Source organism: Eptatretus burgeri, chromosome 4 (assembly GCF_056783735.1).
Source record: "Eptatretus burgeri isolate ZD-2024b chromosome 4, Ebu_testis_v1, whole genome shotgun sequence".
Classification (NCBI taxonomy): Eukaryota; Metazoa; Chordata; class Myxini; order Myxiniformes; family Myxinidae; genus Eptatretus; species Eptatretus burgeri.
In genome coordinates this window covers 119,600,866-119,615,083 of record NC_140964.1, presented here as the reverse complement: position 1 = coordinate 119,615,083, position 14,218 = coordinate 119,600,866, and the positions used below count along the sequence as shown (strand labels likewise).

General features: G+C 34.9%; 1 protein-coding gene across 3 annotated transcripts in view; it reads left to right on the top strand.

The window, feature by feature from the left end:
* LOC147028984 (solute carrier family 2, facilitated glucose transporter member 1-like) overlaps positions 1-14,218 on the top strand; it is a 180,269-nt gene that overhangs the window by 88,009 nt on the left and 78,042 nt on the right. The gene's annotated exons all lie outside the window — the stretch shown is intronic.

The window sequence follows — 14,218 nt, the reverse complement described above, 5'->3', positions numbered from 1 at the left end:
ATTACACTCTTGAGACCCCTTCGACCATTTTGACACTTTAGACCCATTTAGAACTTTTAAGACCTTTTGACCTTTCCACCTTTAGACCTTCAGACCATTTAACCTTTACAACCTTTACACATTTACAACTCGACCACGTAGACCTATCACTTGCAATCAGTGACCTTTCATTGAGTACAATACATGCTTACATTTATTTGCCACACAAAACAAGTCCTGGCGAGGGCCTGAAATCTCTGATTGCTCTTTCTTGTTGTTTGTGTGCTCCTTCTGTGGACTATTATATATTTTTCTTTTGCTTCGAGAAGTATTACGATATATAATTTTGTGTGCTCCTTTCATGTCCATCATGCTTTATTCTAAAAAGTTCCTGCTGTCGTAGACTGATAAAAATGGTTCCGTTGGAACTGCTACATTAAAGTCCAAGTCCTGCAACAAAGTATTTTTTTATGATTGAACAGTCATATATCGTTTTACAACCTTGAAACTTTTGTTCCAAGTAAATTGATTATTAGCTTTCCAGCAGTACCATTTAAATTTTTCTACGACAACAGCAACCCTTTAGAAAAACACAAGTATATGATGTTTGGGGGTTCCAACAAATATTCCATGTCGGATGACAGCTGCTGGGTGGGGAATTTTTCAGTGCTTGGTACCTGCAGGCATTTGATGGGAAGTTGGGTCGTAGTTGTAGAAACTTAGAAGTAAGACAGAACTTGGCCTGCACAGAATTCCTGCCAGGTCCGCCATTGTGAACAACGGCTGCATCAATGAGGTGATGAAATCAGGCACAGGAAACACCGGCTTGCTGTTACCTTGACGGACTCCAAGACATGCTGCATCACCGCTGCCACCATGTAAAGTTCTCATGTTGATGATAGAGAGGCAATGTTTAAAGAGAATAATCAGGTTTATTGCAGTACCACGTTCACTGAGCACCAATCAAAGCGAAGCCCCAGAACACACTGCACCCAGACACTCTCCCTGTTTACCCAAACCACACACCAGTGCTTCTGGCCCAATGAATGCAAAATAAAAGTCTGTTTTTTTGCTGGTTATTGGAGTTTCTATGCCAAAGAGAAGATGGGGAATTGGGATTTTTTTTTTCGATGTGTTCCTTCCCAGTTTTTTGTATTATTCTACTGAAAAGGGAGGTTACAAAATCCAAGGTTTTTTTTTTTAATCGATTAATGTTCAGCCAACGGCTTCAAAACTTGCATTCATTTGAAAGATAAAGCAAAGCACTGTACACAGCACTATTCACAGCAAAGCAACTGAAGATTAGTTCTTCTTCTCCACTCCCCTCTTGCAATCTGCCTTACCATTTATCACTGCTATAACTTAAAACCGTAATGAAGCTGGCTGCGTGCGTCTGAAGCCTTCTGATCAAAAGACATTGGCTGGACAGCTGGCATGACACCACTCACAAGTGTAAGCAGAAAAATAAGACATCCACCATTTTCATGCTATGGTAAGCTTAGAGATGTCTTTAGAAGTCTCACGTTCACAATCGTCATGCCCTATAACTTTTGCGTTGAGTGTAAAACAATTAAAACGATTGTTAAAGGGAACATCAAATATCTAAAGATCGAAGTCAATAAGCACCACGGCCCTTGTTAAGGTGATGGACCTCAGGCTCCAGTCACATAGGCCTCAGGCTTCAGGTGTTAGCCTATGGACTAGGGCAATTGCAATCTATCTGAGCTATATAATGTATGCACATAAGCAGTGGCCATGTTTTTGTTTCATGTACATAACCCAGGTTATGTCATATTTTCGGGAGCGATCGAGGCAGCAGTGTGTTGCCGATACACCACCCAAATAAAGGGATGAGCAATTTGGATAGTAAATTAAAGGTTTAGCCTGACTGAGCTTGCCACACTTATCCACCGGGAACCTCTCATTGTGTGGGATGAAGCAATGACGGCACATTGCCAAATGATTGAGGCACTGGACCAGATGTTGCGTCATCTGATGCAGGAAGATTTGCCTTTCAGAGGCATGGTGATCTTACTTGGCAGTAACTTCTGCCAAGTCCTGCCAGTGGTAAAGCACGGTTCACAGGCTCTAAATAATGGATGCATGCACTGAACGCTCTGTTCTATGCCGGCACTTCCACATTTATGAGCACGAAAATATGTAAGTATGGTGTGGCGGCATTGACGAGCACGGCGAAAAATATGCCAAATGCCTTCAACAACTGGATAATGGTGAACTAACAAATACTTCTAAGAAATGCAACAATTGGCTGATTGTAATACATCACTGATGGCATATGCATAAAGACAACATCACTTTGCAAGCAACGCTGCAACAGACCGACTAGTGTATACTTCGGCCAAAAACGTTTGCAAAAAACCCTCCCCCCGACAAAGTACTCCTAATTACTAGATAGTTATATAACCAGATGATGCTACAATTGCTTGTTATTACACGATGGTTCAGTATTTCGGAAGCCACCAGAAACTTCCCAATCAATGACAATCTTACTACACAGCTTAAACACTGACTACAATATTAATACTTGTCTCCTTATTCCTCCACTCAACTTTTACAATAAACATCTCACCTCAACAAAACTTAAGAGTCGCATCCAACAAGAAAGGCATTCTGTAGAGCACATTCCTCCATCAGGCTGATTAGTTTACGTTTTGTAACCTCCTGATAGGCCGGATCTGGATCCGGACTTGAACCAAAATTTGAAACAGCTTCTTCTTGTCACATAACCACCTCTTCCAGCTAGTTTTGTTATATCTCTTGCACAACCTTTTGAGATGTCATGCTATATGTCGTTTTTGACCCTGTCTCTCAATGGTGAAAAAACACTTTAAAAATTCTCGGATCCTATTCTGGATCCAGATCTTAACTGAAATTTAATATATTCTTCCTTCTCAAACGCCCAACATGTCCACCAAGTTTCGTCCGAATCCGTCAATAACTTTTTGAGATATCATGCTATATATTGTTGTTGGCACTCTCTCTCAATGGTGAAGAATCTGATTAAAAATTCTAGTATCTGAATCTGGAACCAGATCTTCATCCAAAATCTAATCGATTTGTACTTGTTACACACCGAAACCTCTCCACCAAATTTCGCCCATTCACAGACAGACAGACAGACAGACAGACGGGTGAAAACAGAACCTCCGTCCACCTTCGCTGGCGGAGTTAAGAAACAATTCGATCCTTATATCATTCCATGTACATACACCTTAACCATGCACCGAACAGACACCACCACAGTCACTCATAAGGAATTACTGACATAACCCCCCCCCCCATTTGAAAACAAATTTTCAATTTTTTTTCAAAATCATCGATCAACATCATTGTGAATCATCAACAATTTAAACATCAACATTTTTTATTATTATAGGAAATAACATTTAAACAACCCTACTCGGGTATTCTGCTGCAGCATTCTCTGTCCCCCATGCTCAGTTCTATCATAAATCAATAGTTTTGCAGAAACGTGGCTTATGTCATGATACTTTCATTGGGAAACTTTGTCTTATTCATGTACACCAATGGCTTATGATCAGTTTGTGAAAAAACATCAGTCCCATGGAGATCCAGTATAAAACTTCTTTTTTTTTCATTCAAAGAAATGCAAGTCTTTCTTTCTCCATAGTTGAGGACGGTAGTTAATTTCTCAATTCATTAGCTTCTCGCTCAAGAAACTCACAGGGAAGAGTTTGGCCTTGTATTACTACAAAAGAACATCTTCAGTACCAATGTCAGCAATGGTTCTGAGCACTTATGGCTAACTCGGGTCCGGTAGTCACAAAATGGGCTTGTTGATGTGGAGTTGTTTGAGGACCATGTAGGCCTTCTCCTGAACATCTCCCCCTTATCCCATTACTGTTATAAATTTTTTGGTCAAATCCATAAATGGCTCAGCACTGGTCACATAATTATGGATGTAGTCTTGTTAATATTTGGTTAAACCCATTAGCAACTGTACCTCCAATGTTGTGGACTGCAGTTAGTGCATCCCTGATCTTTCCGGCGTTGTCGTCATGAAGGCCTCCATTCATCTTTTCAAAATAGACATTGGGATAATTGGGAAGGAATTAAAGTGCAGGAAAATCTCGCACGCACGGCCAGTACTCGGCCAAATACTGGGCTGTTCGGGACTGGCACCTTTGGGTGGGGTTTTGGATGCACTCATGCAACACTTGCCATTCGAGCGAGCCATTGAACCCTGTGCATGCAACAATACATATGAATAATTTCCCTCAATCTAGCAAGTTGCCCATGCTTACACGGGATCCTAAACGGGGTAGGGATGGAGAGTGCAAAAAATGAAAATGGCGTCTTCTGTCATCGAGCTGGCAAGCTGGGAGCAATGATTCACATTTATTGCCACATTTGATGCAATTTAAATGCTCTAATTTAATTTAGACAATTTAATTTTGATGCAACAAGACAAGTTTGTTTAATAATAACAAACAAAACAAACACACAAACACCAGTCTGTGAATTATAGTAAAGGTGTTCAGGTGAGTTGGCTTTACAGACATTCTACCATGGCTTCAGTTTTGATGTGACCAGTGGCACCTTGATGTGGACTATGGCTCGGCTATGTTGACAATGTGGAAAGACATTGAGGATTTTCTGTGACGCATGCAGGGATTGACCATTTGCGTTGATCGATATGAAGAGCAGCTCTAGGTTGTATTCTCTACTGTATCTGGTGGAACAATAAGTGCCCTATTATTTTGGGTGAAAAAGGAGGTTTATATCTCATCTCTTTGGCAGAAAGCCAAATTATCAGCTGTTTGCCTGTTTTATTGTTACAAGATAGCCCCACAACGTGTGGATGTTAAATTCACCAATAAGGACAAGTTGGGGGAGTGGGGTGATGTTAAAGTTTCACTCGGAGGTGGGCATCTTCCATGTGTTGGCTTATTGTCATTGGTAAGGCCTTATTGTATAGGCTTATTGTATATCTTATTGTATAGGCCTTATTCTAAAACTGTGACATCTGTTAGGCATTGCATCGTGGAGGTAACTGTGCCATTTTGGGGCTGTTTTATGCGTGCAATGAACTTAAAAACATAAGCTGTAACTGAAAGCGATGTGTCGTCCATGTGAGTTTTTATTTTTTAAACAATGGAGCAACATGAGTAGGGTAAGAATACTGATTCTGGCTCACTTTTCCCCATGTAAATGAATGGGGGATTTTCAGCGATGAATTTTTTCTTTTTTTTCCCTAAAAAATAAATCCCCTTTTTAGCCCAAGGTATATTTATTTGTCTCCCCTTTTAACCTAGGGGCTCTCTATTCATATAACCTATGCAACAAGATAAAGATTTGTTCAAGTAATAAAGTCGTAATGTGATTTGTTAAAGGTGATTCTTAAGAAATATCTGAAACGTCTAAGCCTCGGGACACTCTTTATCAAATAACCGATGCATATTGTTTAGCTCACTCATTGAACCTATAAACATTTGTTCATTCTCAAATTCCTTCAATAGTTTAATTTTCTTTGCACAATAATCCCCATCTAAAATATTTAAAAACAAAACATTTGAATCTTTATATTTTTTAAGATACCCCTTTTGTGCCATTACGAAATGATAAACTTCTCTTAATGATCTCATCTGACCACCTCCTGAGTTGCATATCATTTTGAGATTGTAGTAAATTATTTTTCCATTGTTCAATTGATAACCATCAAATTTTTCAGTCCATTCAAAGATATTTATTATTTTCTTTACATCCTCTAACTTATTGGTTTTTAAATTGATTCGCATATTTGTTTTATTTACCTTTGTTTTAGATATTTTTTCAATAAGACTTATTTGATATTTTTCACATTCATTATGTTTTCCATTTATATACCAAGACTGAGATTTTCTCCACTCTTTAGTTTGACCAATACTTGGTTTGACCATTTATATTGTGACGTCCACGGGACTTGAACAGTCCCGCCAACGTAGAATGAGCCGAAACGATGGAGGCGGTTTATTTATTTATAACCCAAACATGGCGGTTCTAATCGCTCAACCGCAAACGGGACGAGGAAGGTGGCACGAGTCACTTTTCACTGAGTTGATGATGTTTATTTGTTTTTATTATTAACCAGAAATAACAAGACTCGGCAAGAAAAGGGATCCGGGGCGATTCGACGGGATGGTGTGGGATCGGGCGTGGGGAAAACACAGACAATTCCAATGAATATACAATTCTCAAACCCTCTAAGGCGCCAAGTACACACACACACACACACAAAACGTAGCTACTTCTGGTGGTCAGGCTGGATCGTGGTGTGGACTCAACTGTCCCTGGATCAGCGTCGGATGAGCTGGCCTTGCCCTCGTCAGGGGGGCAGGAGAAACCGTGGTGCTGTCGACCTCCTGGTCCTGGCCCAAGTCCGCTCACAGCCGCCAGGGAACCAGTTCTGGCGCCAAATTGCGAGCAGGAGAGGGAGGCAGGTCCGCCCGCCGTTTGACCCCGTACTCCGAGTCAGCAGAACCCCAGAGCCAACCAAGGTGAGGCACGAGGCTCAGCAAGGCTCCAAGACACGATGAAGAACACGATCGAATCAGCACAACAACAAGTACGCTTCCCGTGCAACAGCCTCCACACCAAAAAAACACGATCTTTTTGTCCCGATCTTCTCCCTCTTTCTTTTCGACCCCGAACAGAACCTTTTTATCCTCCTGTCCTCGTCACTTCCAATCGAGCCGTTTATTGGCCCACCGCCGTCGCCTTCCGCCAATCGTGATCACGGGGCGGAGCCATCCACTGCACTGTCCTGTGACGTCACGGCCAGCCTCCAGGGACTACTAAAAGGGGTTTACGCAGATATACTTACCCTATCCCGTGTCCCTATCTAATTACGTGACAATTATCATTTCCCCCTTGAAGAAATGAACATTTACTAGACAACTTATCACCACTGAATTTCTACTTATTACATCGAGATCCTGGTAAACTCAAACAGCATGGCATACCTAATTAAACATCCTAATTACCCTTTGAATGCATAACCCCCCCCCTCAAACGTAACAATATATTGTGAAAAACGCGGCGGTAGCCCTTAAAAACCCAAACCCATCTTCCCATCATTAAAACTTGTGTCCATATGGAACACAATCTATTCTATTCACTCTATCATACAATACCCATATGGAACACAATCTATTTTATACACTCTATCATACAATATCCATATGGAACACAATCTATTCCATTATCTAAAATAAATCTCTTATCATCAAAGGCTCCTCATGCCTTTTTATTTACTTCTTCACTATATATCTTATGTTTATAACTTCTTATTGTATTCATTTTCCTATATTCTTCTTTCTTATTCATCAAACAATTATAATAATTTCTAAAAGTTATTGATTTCTTTATTACATATTTCTTTATTCCCTTTAACCTTTTTATCAATCTGATCACCATACTTATAAGCATATGCCTTTGCTCTCAATCCAATAAACTCACTCATTACTTTTCCACCCAACTCATCCTTAAACTTACCAATAACCTTTTCATTCTTTTTTGAAAATAACTCACTCTTCTTACTAAAATTACTTGTATCATATACTCCAATATTTTTCTTCATATCTTTATGAACATCGTCAGTTTTTATATCTAGAATAAAACTATCAGTGTCCATATACAACAATGAAACATTTTCACCATACTCTTTCTTTAAGTCATTATACAAATAATCATACATCAATATCTTTGATAAATCAAGAACTGCTGTTCCAATATAAATTGGTTTATCCATGACAATACTTTCCTTTTTCATATGAATAGCAGAAAAGTTCTCTGAAAAAACCTCTTCTCTCTCAAACCTTGGTTTATTTATCAATCTAGAAGCTTCTTTCCAAGATGTTGCAAATCTAATGTTTTGCCTGTTTCTAACATTCTCCATTGTCTTTCCAAAGACAGCATTATTCATCAATTTATAGAATTCCCCTTCAAATTTTACTTTTGTATTTGTTCTCATATCTGTATTGAATTTAATATACTTTTTCATCCAAGGACTTTGTTTAAATTTTAAAACTCTATGAATTTTAGCTACTCTCAACCCAGCAGATAAATATTGTCTCAAGTTACTTTGATGCAAAACATATCCCTCTATATCATAGAATGTTGTTAATAACTTTTCTGTTGATTTACCTTTAATATTAAAACTTTTATGATAATCACTTAACCATTCTTTCTTTGGGGTTTCTTTCTCACATGCAAAAGGAAGATCTTTATGCTTATTATGAAGATCACTCGGGTACCTCAAATCAACTTCAAAATAATAACCTTCTTCTTCCTCATTCAATTCCTCTTGAGAAGAAATAACAATATTCATCAAAGCCTTTTCATAATCCTTTTCTTCCACCCACTCTAATTTACCATAAGGCAGAGATTGAGACATTGCCCATCCATACAAATTATTAGCATCAAAGTACATCAAATAATTACTATCTTTTTCACTCTTATAATTTGGAAGATATTTATTATTTGCTTTAGCATATCTTTTTGAACATACTTGTGATATTCCACCTCTCTTAGACTTCTCAATCATCAAAAGCATATCGACATCACTGACTAAATCTATATCTTGTTTTGTCATTTTCAACATTGCACTCCAAGCTAAACCAGGAGCTGTGAAATAGTGGGCAGGATCTAATCCATAACAATTTTTATTATGACAGAGTGATCTAAAAGCTTCAAACACATCAGCTAACAATAAAACATCTGTTTTTAGATACAAATCATGATATTCTCCAAGGTTCTTTATCTTAAATATTTTCCAAATTTCTTGTGCGTGTTTATATTCCTTATCACTTATCTCTTCTTCATAAAGGTTATTATAGAAACTTTCTTTTGAAGGAAGTTGTGTTTCTTTAAATCTCATAAATGAATCCATATAACCATAAGGATAAATTCCCTTACTTGTAAGAATTTTCTCTTTACTTTGAATTTCATTCCTTGTTTCAATTTCCTCTCGAGTTAGAATTCCCTCTTTAATCAGAATTTCATCTATAATCTGAATTTCCTCTTTAGTTAGAATTTCATTCATTGTTCGAATTTTCTTTATAATTAGAATTTCATCTTCAGTTAGAATTTCTTCATTAATTAGAGTTTCCTCTTTACTTTGAATTCTCTCTTTAATCTGAATTTCCTCTTTAGTGAGAATTTCCTCTTTTGGAAAGAATGAATTAAGATTTGGAAAAGAGTCCGTGGAGCTTAGATTTGATGCGAGGTAGGCTAGTGGTGTTCCCATAAACTTGTAAGAATCTAGAAACCTAATACGAGTTAAAGGTTTTGTGAATATCATTTTTGAAAATGAAATATACTTTTGACTTGTGTTTGTAATAGCAGAAATATTCCCTGGTGTTTTTGAAAGTTCATTTATAAATAGATGTGTATCATAGTTGGCGCTGTTGTGAAGAAAGACTGGAATAAAAGAAGGTAATTTATAATTAAGATTACAACAGGAATGAGCGGGACCTCTATATTTACCAGTAAGATGACAATGGTCTCTAACTTTAGACTCCTTAATTTCCCCCTCACAAATATGACAGATATTGTTCATTCTAAATTCTAATTTTTCTTCTTTGGTTAATTTCATCGGTTCATTTGTTTCTTTCATTAATTTAGTGAGTCTTATACAATCCTTTTCTAATCATTTTACAAACTCTTGTGAAGCATTTTTTCCACGATAATGTTCAAGTTTGTTATACTTTTCTCCAACAGATGATTTGATATAATAACAGAAACCACAAGGAATATGTTTTTGATATTTATTTGTATATGGTTCTTTTGGATTAGGAGAAGCAGTATTTATCTTTTTAAGGATACATTCAAAATCAGCGTATATCACAAATGGGTGCATGATAGATTTATTATAATCTTCAAAAGAAATCTTTTCACCAGGTTTAGGCATTGTAATTACAGCTGATTTATGATTACTACAATATTTTGAATGTTGTTCTAATCGTTCTTTTGTATGAAATGAATTAAGACATCGCTTACAAGGATATATTTTGTTTGCTGTTCTGAATACCTGAGAAGAGATTAATCTTGATAAATTATTGATGCATGTGTAATGTGAATTCTTTCCAACACTAAAATATAAAAGGTCAATGTGTGTTTCTTCATTTTTATAGTTGTTTGAAATTTTTAATATTTGAACTTTGTTTGTATCCGTTAATCCATATACATTAATAGAAAGATTATTCTTTTTCTCAAATTTAGGAATATCTGTTAGTGGCATTGGCAATTTAAAATCTTTAATGTCCAAGGTATTCTCATATTTCATATATTGTTTTACTCTTTCTGAATTACATTTTGGTGGATGAAAGTGAGCAAGAACAGACCAGAGAAAACATTTATTATCATTGTTCTTAATATTAACAACTGCCTTCTTTAGTTTTATCTCTTTTGGTAATTCAATATAAGAAGAAGCTTTAAGAGGGTTTGATTTTAGAATGTGTATATCTAAAAAGATGATTTTTTTAATATTGAATCCACTTCCTACCACTGTATTATCAACATCCTCCTCTTGTCTTGATAGTTCTTCATAAACCCCACTATTCAAAAAATCTTGAAATGATGTTATAAAATGAAGACCTGTTCTCATATAAGGAGTATGTTCTTCATCTTGTCTTTTCATATTCATTTTCACTCCCATATAAAACTTTAAAGTTTTCATTTCTTTTAATGTCTTTTTAATAAATTTTTCAACATCGGGTTTCACTATTTCAATTGATTCAGCTATTGATGATGGACCGGGTTCTCCAAATTGAAAAATCCTTATTTTTATATGCCCTTTAAATGCCCCATCAGTGTTTTCAATATAATAGTCTCCCTTTACTTTAAACTCATTTTTCTTGTGTTTTTGTGATTGAAGATGTTTATTATAACTACTCTTCAAAACATCCTTTGAACAGATATCACAATGTTTTCTTTCCAACTCAAGAGGAGATATTTGATGAAATAGATTAAATGTGTGTTTGTTGGTTCGGAGGTGTTTTCTATAATGTTTATATTCGTGATTACAAACATCGCAGTACGTTGTATTCACCATATTTATATAATAAAACTTTGCTTAAACTAAAATTTTATTGATGAAAATTTCGTTTATTTTACAGGTGAATCTGTGCTTAAACTACAATTTTCTTGATGAAAATTTCATTTATTTTACAGGTGAATCTGTGCTTAAACTAAAATTCTATTGATGAAAATTTCGTTTATTTTTCAGGTGAATCTGTGCTTAAACTACAATTTTCTTGATGAAAATTTCGTTTATTTTACAGGTGAATCTGTGCTAAAACTAAAATTTTCTTGATGATAATTTCGTTTATTTTACAGGTGAATCTGTGCTTAAAAACATTTTATCATCCAACTTTTTCACTTAATAAATACAATGTTTCAAGACACAAAAGACAAGTTTCAATCAATCTCTTCATCTGTTAAAGATACTGAGAAATATGTCAAGGATGTAAAATTGTACAAAGATAAATATAACAACTATTGGATAAAAACTATTATGGTAAATAATATGAGTTCTTCAATTTCCTTCAGTGGAAGGGCTTTTAGTATACCTGGTAGAACATCAATTAAAGTATCTCTAACAAAAGTTTCTCCTCTCCTTCTAGTAATATATTCAAAACTAGAAAAAGCAATGAAACAAGAAAAAGTATCAAAGAACAAAAACCTTATGGATGAAGCTTTAGAAAGAAAAGATAAGACCATCTGTAATATGCAAGGAGAAATTTGTATTTTTTTCAACAACCCTAAAGATGTAAATCCTGATGAAATAAAGGATGTTAATATATCAGGTGAAATGACATTTCGTTCAATAGTAGTTAACGATAATTTTAAAATTACCTCTAATATAAAAAATGTTGTCGTTGAATCTGATAATGAAAAAATGTATATCGATATCGATGGTAATGTTTTTTCTACTAATTAAATATGAGTCAATATTCAACTGAAGATGTTGAAGATTATGAGAGTGATTATGATACCGAGAGTTTGCATTCAAAGCGATAGTTATGACACCGAGAGTTTGTGTTCAAACGATAGTTATGAAAGTATAGATGATTCTGAAAGTATAGATGAATTTCAGTTTAAGTAAAGTTTGACTTTATAAATATGCTAGACTTTCCTGATTCTCCATATGACAAATTTGAGAATTGTCCTGCGTGTGAAAGACGGGGATTAAACACAGAGTCAAAAGCCTATAAACAATGTATATTCTGTGATTATCTTCTAATTAATGATAATAAAAAATATAAAAAGGAAAATAATTCTTTTAGATTTACACCAAAAATGAATTACTTTACAAGATTGATTAGAGAAATGAATGTAAAGTATGAGGGTGATAACACACCTTTCCTTACAAGGGAAGAAACTGAACGTATAAGAGAAATGTTCAAAAGATTGTTGTTGTATATTATTCATGGATGTAATTTTCAGGGAAATATCAACACAAGATATTGTATAAATAAAATAATGGATTATCTTGAAATTAAACCTGAACTTAGGATAAAATATAGAGTTTCTAAAAAAGCCAATAATAAATTAAATAACCTGTTTTTCAAATATATAAATGAATGATTTTTTACCTATTTGGGAAAATAAGATAAAATTTAACAACCATAAAAATCTCCCAAATTCATTAAGATGTCTCATAGTTGGTTCAAGTGGATGTGGAAAAACCTGCTTACTTTTAAAAATGCTCCTCACTCCCAACTTTTTAGATAATGATAATTTAATAATTTTCACAAAGTCGAGTTTTCAACCAGAGTATCAACTACTCTCACAAGGTTTTAATGCTGGTCTTCAAAAAGAAGATATAATCGGTTTATTTAAACTTCAAAAAAACCTAAATGATTATAACATTGAAGATATAATTCAACTATTTTGTGATACACAGAGATGTAAAAAGAAATCAAATCCTATAACTTGTATTCTTAGTGATAATACGGATGATATACCGTCTCCCCAAGATTTGGATAAATCAAAAAGAACCTCGTTATCTTTGATGATTGTGTTAATGAGAGAAACCAAACGGTAATGGACAGCTACTACACAAGAGGGAGACATTCTTCTTGTAATTGTATTTATCTTAGTCAATCGTACTTTCAACTTCCTCGTCGTTCCATCAGAAACAATGCTAATACTTTTATTTTATTCAAGTTAAATTCAATAGATATCAATAATTTTTGGAGAGATAATTGTTCTACATTATGTAGTAAAAAGAAATTTGAGGATTACATGAAGCACACGACTGAAAAATATAAATATATTGTTGTGAAACAAGATGAGATATTAAGGGATATATTTTTTGTTTTATAAACAATTACATATATAAATGACAACTATTATTATAAATCTTGTGGGTAAATCTGCTTCTGGAAAAAACTTTCATAAATCAAGGTTCTTGTGTAGTACAAATGAGAATATTGTAAATTTACTTAAAAAACACCCCGTGATACGCATTGTATCAACAACAACTAGAGCAATAAGACCTGGAGAAGTAAAAGGTGAAGATTATCACTATATTTCAGTGGAGGAACATATGCGATTGAGGAATGAAGGACAAATATTTGAGGAGGTTTCTCTTGGTACAACAAAATATTCACATTGTAAGAGTGAGTTAAGGAAACTAAAATCTGGTGGTGTTGGGATATTAGAAACTAATCCAGAAGGAACGAGACAAATTATTAAATATCTGAGCGGGGTGAAGATTTTATCATTCGGTTTTGATGTTGATGAAGAAACTCAACGCAAACGTATGAAAAGCAGAGATGCAAGGATTAGTGAAGAAGAAATTACAACTCGCATTAATGTTAATAAAGAATTTGATGAAATATTTAAAGAAAAGGATTTATTTGAACACATCTACTTGAATGATGAAGAAAAGGAAAATTTCCCTGTTAATCTTTACAATTCATTAAATGATATTTTACAATAAATAAATGGATACAAAAGAAAGAGCAAGAAGATTTAAGGAACATCAAGAGTTGGTTTCAAAAGTTGTAAAACAGCAGAAAGACATAAAGAAGAAACGCAGACAGAAACTAACGGGCGAAGAAGTATTTGAAAGAAAACAAGAGAAATTTTTTAAACCACTTTTAAAAACTTCCCAAGAAAAAATGAAAGATGTTTCCACAGTTCCCACAGTAGAATATACTCCCAGAAAGCTCCAAATGTTAAAAGATTTCAGTCAAATGACGGAGGAAGA